The following is a 14,699-nucleotide window of genomic DNA, read 5'->3' on the forward strand; positions in this document are numbered from 1 at the left end:
AACGACAAAACAATCCTTGGTGTTTTACAAATGTCAACAACAACAAGCGATATTGTATAAGGATTTCGCAACASTTTTATTTGCTGCTCCATCATAAGATTTCAAAATGGTGAGTAAAGTTCCTTGCCTCACAACTCTTTTGAATGCCATTTACAWGTCCTAACGCAAAACTATACAATATACATACATACGTGTGTTTTTATAAAACATGACTGCCTCACAACGCAGTTCATGTCCTATCTATTGTCTATTCGCACACATGCCTATAGTCCTTTTACACTCAAAGGATATATGTAGTTCGCCTGCCATTCGCCAAGAGGAAGTCGCTTGTGTGGCGCTTTTTATAGTAGCCGAAGCGGAAGTTTCGAGTACGCACCCAAGCTGCATAGTACTAGTAATAGTACGAGTAATATTTATATAACCAAAAACAATAACAATGTGCCAAGATTAATGGAAAATACTCACTGCGCAACAATTGAGTGCCGTCGCAACACTCGTCACTACTCGTCGTTGGCTCTCACTCTTCGCTTTATTCCCAGCACATATTCCTGCCCGAAAGCAGTTTTTTTGCATGCCTGTGTGTATACATATGTTTTGGTATCCTGCGGCTAAAGTGACGAGTGCGCTCGCTGATAATCACGTTTGTGAGTTCATTCACATTTTCTACATTTTCCCATGCTATTGCTCCAAAATACAAGGAAGTACGGTTGCATGTGCATATATAGAAGTGTTTGTGTGACTGTGAGAGCAACTCGCAGGATTCTTTCACATGACGTAGTACAATGTCCGCTGCACTGCTAGTGCGGGTTAGCATACATTTGCGGGCGTGGGAAAATAAGGAAAATGTCTACAAGTCGAAATGTTGTGCAAGGTGTCTGGTTCGTTTTGTATACTCGTAATTGTTTTAGCGCTTATGTGAATATTTTTTTTTATAAAATCTTGTACAAATAAAAAGTACTTATACGTTTCGAACCAATATCTGAATTGTTTGTTTAAAGATTATTTTTATTTTTTTTTTTTTTTTTTATTTTTTTTTTTTGATAATATTCAATTCATACAATACATATTACAAGTTTGCTCGGGAAAATATTCTAAATTCCTCAATTATGTTTTGGAATTTTATGTATTGTGCTCCAGTATGCCTTAGACTCACAAAAAATTACACATTTAACTACTCTTTTCCTTCTTTTGCGCATTTCCCTTGATGACCTTGTCGACAATTACAAATTTCATCRATCTAGGCAATCTAGCAGCAAAGAGCGGCCTGTGTCTTAATTAATTAATAAATATTGTATTGTTACTTGCGTAGGAGGCGCAGGTTTCATGATCATAATTATTATTATCGCTGAAATATTGACTCAATTTGTTGTACTCGAATTACTAATTGGTTTTTAAAATTAGAAATAGTGATAATTACTGYTTTTTTTCGAAATAGTTACGTTAGRTTGTGAAATTTTTGCGCATTGCTATTTATTGCATAGATATGTAGGTACATATGTATATAAAAGTGCATACATATGTGCATCATTATATGTACATAGATATGTATGTAAATAYTTACCTAATGCATTTCCATATTTTCTCGGTCATTTCTTACTCACCAATCTAAATATAGAGCAAATGATGAAAATGCGCGAAATGGAAAATGAGTGGAAAAATCTGGAATAACTATTTTATATGTACATACATATATACATACACACATGCATATTTTCTCCAGAATTACAAACTTGCTGAAATTGAATATGATCTTCATTTGAAATGGCTTTTATGGAAATGCTAGATGTCGTCACCTAAAATGCAAAAGTATCAAAGAAGTATAAATTTTTTATTGCTAGTGAATAGTTAGCATCAAAAAATATTTCAGCTTCCGCTGTCAGATATAACCAATATATAACCATTTTCTAACCAAAACTCATATTTTGTTTCAATTTGAGTGGTTTCTATTATAGCGTTTTTCCTTCGCCTGTCAACTTATGAGAARTGATGTTACGTTATTTTGCATTTTAGGTGACGTTATGTACACATATTTAACTGTAAAACCGCATGTTTGCAYAAGCATTTCTATGAAATATTATAATTTTGCTCAAATATTTATTTTATATTATATATATACATACATATCTATGTATGTATGTAATAATATTTTATTTTTCCATAAAGCTTGTTTGGTTAGAGCTTTATAAAGATTAGCTTCTCTCGGAAAATCGCATCTGATAGTTAATAACCATGTCAATGTCAAAATGAATATTAAATGCAATAAATCATAAGTACACCGCAGGTAATTCGAGCTGGTTGCCGACTATCACTACGTATTGTGACAGTAAAGAAAAGGAGGAAATGTCAAGGCAAACAAGTTTTAGAGTTGAATCATATGCATACCATAATCTTTCACTCTTCAAACCAAATTTCAAATAAAGTTTGCTTTAATTGAAAGTTAAGTTTGTGAGAAATCTGGTTCTTCCACATCCTATTTAAGGGGAAACCCCTAAAAACACGTTTTTTGGGAATTAAAAAAAAATTACATATTTAATTATTTTTTTCTTATTTTGAGAATAATTAATTATTAATCATAATAACGCCGTATCAATTTTAAGTTACATAGTATTTGTACATATCTTATGAATACTTATTAAAATTGTTGGAGAAAAAATTAAATATTTTTCAAGTTACTACAATGAGCAAAAACTAGTGAGACTTTGTTCATAATTTCAAAATTCTTAATCTATTCTTTAAATTCTATGTCATCCCCTTTAATGTAATYTCTSTTGGTCCCAATACACTTGTGTCAAAGTTTTTTCCAATCCTCGAAATAGTTATTAAAGACAATTTCCGGAATAGCTTCAAGCCGCGATTCACTTTTAWTGCTTCCAATTTACTCAAAATAGTTTCCCCGGTTGTTTGAATTTCCTGAATTCCCAGAAGTCACATGGAGCTTAATCAGGCGAACGYAGAGGTTCAGGCACGATATTGGTTRAMAATTTGGCGAAAAACTCACGAAGAATCAATGCAGTATGCGACGGTACCAATAGTTTTCAGCCCATAATTCCGGCCTCTTTTACGAATAGCTTCTCTCAAACGACGCACAACACTCATATAGTATTCCTTGTTCACAGTTTGGTCGGCGGGAAGGAATTTAGAGTGAGAATACTCTCAACATAACCTTGATTTTCGGACCGATTAGTCGTCTGTTTTAGGGTCGTACGCATATAACCAAGACTCCTCGTCAGTAACAAYACGTTTCATGACATCCTGGTAATCGAAAACGCGACGTTATTTTTCGAAAAAATTAAGTTATTTTGGTACCAATAGTGCTTTCAACTTTTTTTTTTTTTTTGGCCTTGATGATCTTTCAAAATGGTTTTCGCTGATCCTTCCAATATTACAAAGATGCTAGTAAGACCTCTGACTGTTTATCGTCGATTCTCAAGCACCAATTCCTTTATTATATTTACTAAAGTATTTTTGAATTTTTTGAAATTAAAAAATTTTAGATATTTTTTTTATAAAAATTAACATTTTTCAGTGCATTATCGAAGTAATTTTTTTCAGTGTATTCAATGCACTTGCATGCATGTTTTTTCATAAACTTGGGTAATTGTCTAATTTAAAGTGTGGGTGAATAAAGTGATCTCACCATTTTTGTGATGCGGTGTGCCTGAATTGCCATATTTATGTGTGTGTGGGTAGAACGTTTTTTTGCAGAGAACACCTGTACATACATGTATAAGCACTTAAGCACGTGGTTTGAGCGTTTTTCTACGCAAATTGCACTAAAACTAAATTTTACAAACAATGCTATTTGTTGTTGTAATGCGCTTAGACAATTACTAAATAAATGAGCTTGGTTCACTGAAATTACTACATTCATATAGTTATATGTATGTAAATTCACTTACATATGTACATACATATATGTATATATATATACATATGTGCACATATATATAACTACATATGTATGTATATTTGTTCTTATAAATAATCAAGACGGATTAATAATGTGGTCTCTAACCGGGAGGCTGAAAGATCAGATTCCAGTGAATTTTTATAAATTAAAACGCTCTCATTAGAAACTGCTAAGCTTAGTTTTGTTGTTTTTTTTATATTTTGATGTTTATTTATTTTTTGTTGTTTATTTATTCTCTCAAATTCGAAATATAAAATTAACCTTAATCAACTATTTATATTGTTAATTGTTTTTTGCATCAGTTATTTGAATGTTTGGTTCATAACCTCAACTGATACCGTTAATTTAACTTAAATATTGTAATAGCAAAATGTGGCAATGTTTCCTCGATCTATCGCCATTTCAGTAGTGGTTTGTGTMTGTGCTAAAACTTCATGAAGCGATATTTTCCGCTAGATGTCGCTAAATCAAGTATGTACAACCAGTTTTTATACTCTTTCAAGATGTTGCTACAGAGTATAATAGTTTTGCTGACCTAATAAGGATTACGATTCGAGTCGAAACCCGGGTGACTGTCTGTCGGTCTGTCCGTCAATCTGTACAGGCCGTATCTTGAGWAAAAATTGAGATATCTTGATGAAACTTGGTATGCGTGTTGCTTAGTAAAAACAAGTATGAAATGGACGAAATCAGACTACAACTTTCAATTTCCATTTGATTCTTTCACATTCCAGTGTCTAAAGTATGTCACTTTATGTCTGAAAATTGGCCAAACACAACCAAAACTGTTCAAGCCCCTAAGTAACGAATATGTGGACCTCAGTATCTATAGTCGATTTTTGACCGAAAATATCGGTCAATACTATAATATAAAGATGTTCGAACGTCCGGGTGATTTGATACTGCATATATCGGCCAATATTTGAGTTGATGTCAGTGTAACCTTGTGCCTAAAATAGATAAAATTGGACGAAAACTTGACATAGGAGCACACACATACATATGTTTTACTATTATAAAATTAAGAATTCATGGTGGCAATATAGTTTACTCGCATTAAATTCAAAATTGTTTCTTAAACCCTTTTTCTTGTTTTAATTTAAAGCGAACTCCATCAATTATATTTCCAGCTGTTCTCAGCTGAGTATGTATTCGTACATACATATGTATATACTCATCCATATCCTAGAGCAGCTTGCCTCCATTATATGAAAAGAAGACGGGGGAAAACAAAAACCAAATAATTTAAAAGTGAGAATAAAACATATTGGCATCAGCCAGCAGCTGCTACATTTCTTTTATTACCTTGTATAGTGTAGCATGCGTCATGTTTCCAATGAATTCAAAGAGTCCTGCGGTATCGAACATCAGCTGGGCTGACAAGCAGCTGCTGGCGGGCACACTTCAATGAGCGCACTCTAAGGACATGAAGAATTTGAAAGAATTCAATGGAAACAATACGTACAAAACGCCACTGCGCAGGCACATACATACATACTTATAAATATACATATGTACGTAATAAATATTTTCTCTTTAAAATACTTGTTTATATACATATAGATGAATGTATTTGATTTTTTTTTTGGCGCGAGTGCCAATTTTTTTTTTTTTGGTCTTCCTAATTTTTAACTTAGTTAAAAACCTGTATACTTAAGCCAACGATTATTCCAGTCCTCGAACTTGGCCTTGAACTCCTTCAGCGAATTTTGCTTTGTCTCTTCAATTGAYTGAAAACGCTTTAAGTTCGGRCCACAATCGTGAAGTGTTCTTAAACAATTACGGYCAAATAGAACTCCTTATTGACCGTCTGTCTTCCGGAACACAATTCATGATGCAGCCAACCGCGAATATAGAATATATGAGTAACACCTTAATTTTAAAGCGGCTTTGGCGTGTTTTTTTTTTTTTTTTTGGTTTAGGATCTTTTTTGCCTCTATTCCGATAACTGTTGACTTGTTTGCACGTCAAACTCACAAACCCATGTCTCATCGGCAGCTAAAATGCTCTCCATGAATGTGGGATCGGAATTCGCACGAACAAGCATGTCCAAAGAGACCTGTTTACGGTACTATTTTTGAAGAAAATCCAGTTTTATCGGGACGAGTCGGGCAAGAACGCGTTCATACCCAAAATATTCACCAAAATCAATCGAACGGACTCGCGAGAGATGTCTGCCACTCTTGCCATCTCTCTAACACTTGCCCGACGATTTTCAAGCATAATAACTTTAATTTTTTTTAAATATTTTTTTATCAGTTGAAGAGGTACAAGGTCGTCCAGAGCGAGTCATGTCTTCAACGATCTATCGGCGGTCTTTGAAGACTTTGTACCACTTGTGRACTTGTGTTTTTGATAAACTTTAATCACCGTAAGCCTTTTCCAACATTCGCAACGATTCCTCACACGAAATTTGGTTATAAATATTAAATTTGAGCCAAATTCTTTGTCCGATAGTTTTATCGATTGTAAAAATCACAATGCAGTACTGAGGTGTATCGACTTAAGCAGCTGTTGTAAACAAACTGATTGGCAGATCGAGCCTATATTTGGCATAGGAATTAAGGGCAACAAAATATTTTTTTTTTTTTGAAATATCATTTAACCGGGGAATTTAATTACTATTTCTGGATACTTTGTTGTCACAATTTATATCATTTAAAGGATCCCAAAGTTTTCTGAATGTTACAAACCTCATAGAAAACCTTGTTCGCAGTAAACAAAAATAATATTTTGTTGCACATATTTTGTACACATTCGTGCAGCCTTTTATTTTATATGAAATGACGTTCGTGTAGAAAGTAAAAATTACTAAATCCTCAGAATTCTTCACATTTTTATCCATTTACCTTKAAATACCTAAGTATTTTATAAATAATAACATTTTTGTATTAAATAATAAATGTGCCATATTTTTAACACACAACTGTTTAAATAGTTATGTACATATGTATTAAGTATGTGCATATACCACTTATGAATATTTATTGTTTTTAATTAATTAGTACAAATCATAAAACAATAAATGCATTACAAATATTTGTTATCATTTAGTCGACCAATGTCCACCAGCAAGAACGCTSGTAAGCCTTCACAGATAACTTATGACTTATTCTATAGTCAGTAATTATAAATAATAAATAATGGCCGCCGAGAGAACGAGAGAGCCGTTACATTTAAAGCAAGTAAGCTTAGGAGAGTACTCAAATAACATGAGAGGCTTGCTTGGGCACGCGTTCATGTCATGATCAGTTATACTATAGTTGTTTAACAACGCAAGAATGCACCGTCACATACACACATATAAATATGTATATTAGCAATATATTGCAACCATATGGCAAGCATGAGCTCATGCGAATTGCATTTCGAAAAGTCACAGAGCTTTGGCAAATCCATGCAAGCAACTCAACCGCACTGGTCATTCACTTAGTTCGAAAGGCCTTGCAAGGCCGTCTAGTGGCAATTAAAAAGATATAACTTGTTTCAAAGTAGTTGTAACAATTTTGAAGTTCTAAAGTATGAGACAAATCCATGTGCCAGTCAAATTACTTATCGATAGTTTCAATATGAATGTACATATAGTATATGTATGTCTGTATGTATGTAAGTATAACGTTGTGAAATATACAAAACCTTTGAAAATAAATTTCACGGACACTGCCAGCTTTTACAGTCAGTCAATGAAGTATTGGAGAGAAAAGTGGCCTGTTTTTCACATTCTGGTCATTTGAAAACAAAGAAAAGTTTAGATTCTCAAACAGTGAAAAATTTTTTTTTATATTTTTTCCGTAAGTTTTTAATAGTAAAAATTAAAAATTTAATTTTTTTCTCGTTATTTCGCCAAAAAATGGAAAAATCGCATATGCGGGAAATGGTTTACGGATCATTCTGAACAACTTTGGCCAAGAGGCTATGGATCTAAAACCGGTTTCGAGCCAGCAATTTTTGAGGCAAAGCATTTTGATCCATCAGTTTTTGAGATATCCGAATGAAATTTAATACATACGTACATATGTATGTAGGTGCATTTTGATAATAGAATATCAATGTAATGATCAGTTGTCGGAATCGGATCGAGATCGGACAACTATATCATATATCTTCCATATACAATATCACATATCTTGCATATAACCGACTTTTCGGATTTTTTAAACTTCGCTGGGAACTGTTTTTAGACACATAGTCTCTTAGGTAAAGTTTTTCAAAATTATCCTTAAAATATTACTGGCACGCTCGGTACTATTAATGAMAAAAATSGATCCGCTCTAATGTACATACATATATACATATGTACATATTTCACAAGAACCTCGAAGATTTATTTCAAGAAAAATGCATTTAGTTAATTTCATAACAATAYTGACCTATACTCCAAGTGGTGCGTGTGCAAAATCTATTGTATTCCCCATCATTCTATTCATCGTAGCTAATTAGCTCTTATCAGCATATAAATGTAACGGAGAAATATGTAGCATCTATGTACATATGTACATATGTATGTGACGTAAACAACAACAGTGATTTCGTAAGTAAATTCACTTGGAGCAAAAAAAAAATTTTTTTACTTAAGAAATATCGATACATATATTGTTTTCATATTTATGGTTTTCCTGAATTATTTCGAACACTTTTTTAATAGAATTCATATGTACATAGTTTTATTATAAAATACAAATTCTCGTCTTTGATCCTTACAAATTTCGAGAGTATAAAATGTTCGGTATTTCCAACGGACGGCGGCCTTCCTCTTCCTATTCTTCCACTGGAGGGTACACTTCTAATACCCTCAAAGCTAGAGTGCTTTTATCCATTCGGACGATATGACCGCGCAGGCACTGACTCTTGATTCGCTGAACTATGTACATATGTCAATATTGCCATATATCTCGTTTGTTCCGCATAAATTGACTGACGACCAAGAATTGCTCGATTCTTGTGACCGATTATTTGACCAAAAATCACATTTAAACCATTAACGACTCCTTCCTTTTCGGAAAAATGCATTTACCCATGAAAGGAAAGCGTTATGCAGACGTGAGGCCATTCAAAAGCACCGGCATACTGGCAGCCGTACCGGCCAACGAGCTAAAACACTCGTTCGACAGGCTTTGGGACCGTGCAAAAAGCTGTATTGAAGCAAAAGGAAACTATTTTGAATAAGTTAAATTGATTTTGCCGAAAAAAGCATTTGTTCCGTTTTTTTAAGCYCTGTTTACTTTGGAACGCACCTTGTATGTAGTAGCTRCCATACAAACRATCAAAGTCAAGTTTGTGTATGGAAGTTTTCCTATTCGTGAAGTGTATTATGTTTCTGTYCAAGCGAAGTTAACGTRTTTTCTTGCTTTAATCATACAAATACTTCAATTTTATCAGTAAACCCGGGAAATATAAATCTATGTGTCTTAATCAGTAAGCAACGGATCTATTGTATATTATAGAAAGCGTAAATAACAAAATAAATTCCCGTACTTTACTTTTTTATGGTAGAAAAATAGCTATAATATTACTTGTTTGCAGACATTTTGCGACAGATKCCTGCTAATTTAGGGTAGAAAACCGAAAATGATACCAAAAATTTCTTAACACGTAGGATTTTTGGTGTTATAATCAAGGGATTTGCGGATTCCAACGACAATCATTTAGTAAAATGAAAAAAAAAAAACAGCTGTGCGTGATGGAAAATATTTCAACTCAAATTCGTAATGAGGACGCCTCCAAATACCTCACAGAACTCTTAGTACATCAGTTGCAAATTTATCTGTCGGAGTAGATAATCTCTAGCTTACTTAATGTAATCTAAAATTCATTTAATAACACTAAAATACACTGCTAATAAGTTAAAGACCGATTTATAAGAATTACAAAAATCGATTTCGATTTTAACGATAACATCCAAGTATGCAGACATTATCAAGTGTCGATTTATTTTATTTTATTTCAGTATATTTCAATAAATATGTCTCTCTACTTAAATGTTTATGGACAAACTCGTAGAAGGCATTATGCAGAAGTTTGCGTTCACTAATGTCTTTTGCATTTTAAAATAGTACTTTTGAAGTCATTTGAAGTTTACGATTTCCTCAATGATTACATTACTATAAATATACTTTGGCTGACTGCCCAGATCTTCCGTCTAGACGCCAGACATTTCACTTCGTTCCACATGCGGCATTTTGCAAGGCGTACACATTCTTGCCACTTGCATTAGATCTTCACTGGATAACATATGTAYGTATTGCAAAAGTAATCATACAATCATGCACCTCATACCAACAGGCATACACATGTACATATGTATATACATAAATACGTTCCTTTTAATGTGCAAGTGCTYGCAGTTTAATGAACTTTTTCTTCGAATTCTTTTTCTTTTAAACTTCAACATTTGTTTCAAATGAGTTGGAGAAGAGATTTGGCAAGCWTGGAAACCGGTTCCTTGTCTGATAAATTTATGGTCTTAATACAGAAATGGAAAATGAAAGATGCCTGCAATACTCGTATCTCCAATAAGTTTTAATCCATCTATAATTAATGCCATCGCGTTTTTTTGTGCAAAATATATTCTCTCGATTATTAAATTGTCAACTTTTTTGTTTCATCAGCTCACATTTTTCTTATAGTTTTTGGAAATCTCCATTGCAGGTAATCKCAGATTCCACAGAACTTTTGTTACACTTGTAGTTTAAGTCCATAGAAGATAACCTCAAATTTCAAAGACGATTAGTAATCTCTTTTTATATAATATTCCTAAAAAATCGTTCGTCAACTTCCTCTGAATAGAAATTGATGACAGCATAAGTTTATTAATTTCTTTATTTCTAAAGAAATCGACTCAGGATGTGACTCAATAGTAATATCAATGCAAAGCCGTAATAACTTATTTATTTGCATATCATTATAGCGATTGCACTGACACGTGTTGCAATTTTGAAAACAAAACCATACCGGCGGGTTTATATTTACGAGATATAATCGTAACCAAAGAACAATTAAAATGAGAAACAAACTGAGAAATACAAAAATTTCTTGTAGTTTAGYTGCGCTTGAAAGTTATTCCCTTGAAATTTTCTCGAGTTGCACAAAATTTCAGTTATTTCAAAAACTGAAGGACGACGAGCTCGTCGATGTACATACGGGCAATCGACTCAGCTCATCAGGTTATCATTTAGTGGGGGGTTTTCGACGATTCTTTCTGGGTATACCAAATTTCGTGGCGAACTCAATAACACATACCGTGTTCAGGGTATTATTACCAGATGCAAATTTATATGGACTGTTAAAATTTAAGTAGAACCATATATGCCAAACAATACCATACGATTTCGAAATTCAATTGAATCAAACGAAAACTGAAACATCTGCCGCAGCTGCTTTTGCTGCATCTACYGATTCACTTGCTTTTGTTGTTGTTGTTTTTGTTTGCAAGCAATTAATTGAAATATGTGTGTTTGTATGAGTATGCATATGCATCTCGAGACCTAATCATACTGTTAGGTAACCAGAATCAGGTGCAGGTGACTGTAGCACGTGCTAGAGTTGGAACGTGGGTATGTGCTGGCAATATTGGTAACTGACACAAGTGTTATAAATCACTGCTTATTGGAGATATAAATTTGGCATGTGCCACTCTTAATCGTACACAATTTGTGATTTGATTGCGTATTAGCATCAAAAGTATTATTAGTATTATCGCTTCCAGTGAGTATCAATTACTATACTTCATGCAGTTATTCATTTTGTAGAGCTTTCTTTTTCTATGCACCCTTTAAAACACATACTATAAAAATAAATATAGCTCAATATTCTCATTAATCCCCATTTTAGCAGTTTTTATCGCAATATTTGAAAGAAAACTATCGTAAATGGCAACAYTGCTATATAGTATTGAATGAAATTTGAGTACCCTAATGCGCAGTCTCTTTGATAATGCCACTTTCGCTAAGTGTATTCGAATTTCGACAAAAATATTGACATATATATAATCAGCAGTATTTGTGATTTTAGCYGACTAAACTAACTATATATATTATTCGTTTGCTGTTAACAAAGTCTGATAACTCTATAAAAAGACATTCGCTGAGAATTGCGCTACTTGTAGCATAATTTTTGTGTTTCAAGTATTATTATTTGGCATTTGTGGCAACGCCAGCCCGCAAGTGAACGTATGCCAGAGAGAGAGAATGAAGTTAGTTCGTATTTTGTCATCGGGCATTCGGTGCACACTCATTGTCTGAGAAAGTAAAACTTAATTTTAAGTCGCAGAATATTGGTAAAATTATATTCAGTGTTTTTTTTCCAAATTGTTAATAAATAAAAAAAGACGAATAAAACTAAACATTTTTAAAATCATATGTTTTCGATGTTTATTTGAACCGGTTTGTGTAACTTCGTAAAGTGAATATACATATTTGTAACACAAAGACTTGAGTTTTTCGACAAAAGAGAAAAATTATCAAGGTGAGCTCCAACCACATTGATTTGTTAAATTGATTAGCACATTTATATATAAAACATACAGCACAATTGGTATTTGTGAAAATAAGTGCGCTAAAATTTATTAAAGAATAGTGTAACTATTTATATATGAATACGTATTTGGACTCTGTACATGTAATTAGTTCAACAAGAAATGTGTGTGCATAGTTGTTCGTACAAATGGCTGACCTCAGTGGAATTTTCATAAARATATGTACAAACATTTGTGTGTGCATTGAAATACATATGCATGTGTGTATGTTTATACATACGAACGTAAACGATATGTGAGTTGGCAGAGAATAAACAAACGTATTTTCATTGATTAACACACATACGTGAGCGAGTAATGGCGTCTGCAAGTTTGMAGGGTTGCAATTTTTGAAAATAAAACTTTTGTGCATACCGTAAATTTACGATACGTAACTTTTCACAAATATTCTTTAATTTAAAAATAAATTTGTATATTAGAACAAAATAGCACAAAACTTCACAATTGGATTTTGAGAATGCGAACAATTGCTGTTATATAATTTTTTTATTTTCATTTTAGTTTGACAGCAAAATTTACTTTTTCAATTGTATCATTTGTGAGATTTATAATAAAGATATTACAAATTTTATAGCTGTAAAGTTCGTGTTAATTAAATTAAAGAACAGTTTTAGAAATGTTAAAATATTTTTATAAAAAATCTAATTATAAACTACTTGCTGAAAGAAAAATATGTAATAATTTTGTATCCTCAATTTTTAATTAAAACGTTAAAGTGATAATAGTATAAACWTTTATATACATAAATTTAAGGTTTAAAATTTCCTACCGGACCTTTGCTCATACATAGAAACGATATTTACACGCGTCGGAWGTTCGTAGAAATTAAAAGAAATGAGTTTCTGTAATTATTTTTAGGTTTATACCGTCGTTTAGTTTTTACACTACTCATTCATTTCCGTYTGTTTACATTTTTGGGTTTTAGTTAATTGGATGAGTAGGTACCACAAGAAGGAAATATGTTGARGTAACCGACAAACAATTTCCGGATTTAAACATGAATAATCTGCCCTTTCTAAGTTTTTCATTGCCTCATGACATCAGTACTGTTAAACAAGTTTGTATTGATATAAATATATAAAGATAATAATAATGTGTCAGTGAGTGTGCCAATGGATTGCACTTTTGGTTTAAATTTTACTGACCTAACATGTATTGTATATTTGTCTTTCGTGYTAGACAATATTTCAGAAAGTTCAGCGTTATACAAATCTCTACTCTGAATAATAGTAATGGTATACACTGCAAGCTTTTTTTATTGTTGTAAACTCGAAGTTTTCTTTGGCGAGTAGATAACAAATTAAATTAATTTTGCATTATTTTAATATATTATGTAATTATATGTGAAACACCTTCCTCAAGCTTTAGATTTTAGATCACAGACCGTTATTGTAATTTCTTACGGCAATTGGAATTAATTTAAGTGTCATCTTAAGGGGTTAGGGGTATTCAGAATTTCAAAAAATAAATTTTTGCTCTTTCGTTAAGTAATATATATAAAATATATAATATCTTAAAAATATTCTCTGAAAATTTCACGTTGATCCAATAAATAGTTTTTGAGTTATTCGACAAATAAMAAAGAGAGCTAGGGCACTTTAAAGCGCTAGTGTGAAATTTTCAACGCGCTTTTCTCAAAACTATGTTTTTTGAACTGGTGACAACTGTAACTCGAAAACCGCTCAGTAGATTTTAATGGAATTTATACAGCTTTTAGAATAAATAACAAAATCCGGGCCTGATCGAAGGATTTTTATTTTTTCAAAAATTTTGATTTTTTAAGACCAATCAACAGTTAGATTTTTTCCCAAAGATTTAGAAAAAATTTCCTGAGGCAGCCATTTTGTTAATTTTGAAAGGAATCCTTCGATCAGGCCCAGGATTATCTATTTATAAAACTAATTTTTTTGTCCGATTGATTTTAGAAGAATCTCCAAGGACTTATGGTTGTCACCGCAAGTACAGTTTTTTTAGGAACTGGGTCAACACAAGCAACTATAAATTTGGAAATAAATTTTTTTCTTTTGAGTTTTTCGTGACCTCAAGTCAACTTCTTCTTCTTCTTGATTGGCGTAGTCACCGCTTACGCGAGAGTTAACAACCGTGCGCCAGTCGTTTCTTCTTTTCGCTACGTGGCGCCAATTAGATATTCCAATTGAAACCAGGTCCTTCTCCACTTGGTCCTTCCAACGGAGGGGAGGTCTTCCTCTTCCTCTGCTTCCCCCGGCGGGTACTGCGTCGAATACTTTCAGAGCT

The 14,699-nt window shown here is 32.7% G+C and overlaps 1 protein-coding gene across 3 annotated transcripts in view; it reads left to right on the forward strand.

The window, feature by feature from the left end:
• Window positions 1-18: 18 nt before the first annotated feature.
• Window positions 19-14,699, forward strand: part of LOC108967738 (death-associated inhibitor of apoptosis 1) — a 26,522-nt gene continuing 11,841 nt past the window's right edge. The window contains exon 1 of one of the 3 annotated variants that reach the window (XM_018931342.1): window positions 19-109. The gene's annotated coding sequence lies outside the window, so the exon portion shown is untranslated. Of the gene's footprint in view, window positions 110-7,422; window positions 7,517-12,130; window positions 12,374-14,699 lie in introns of those variants that run through there. The other 2 variants (XM_018931345.1, XM_018931340.1) reach the window with 2 other exon arrangements.

The sequence above is a fragment of the Bactrocera latifrons genome, unplaced genomic scaffold (genome assembly GCF_001853355.1).
Source record: "Bactrocera latifrons isolate USDA-ARS-PBARC rearing strain unplaced genomic scaffold, ASM185335v1 scaffold_197, whole genome shotgun sequence".
Classification (NCBI taxonomy): Eukaryota; Metazoa; Arthropoda; class Insecta; order Diptera; family Tephritidae; genus Bactrocera; species Bactrocera latifrons.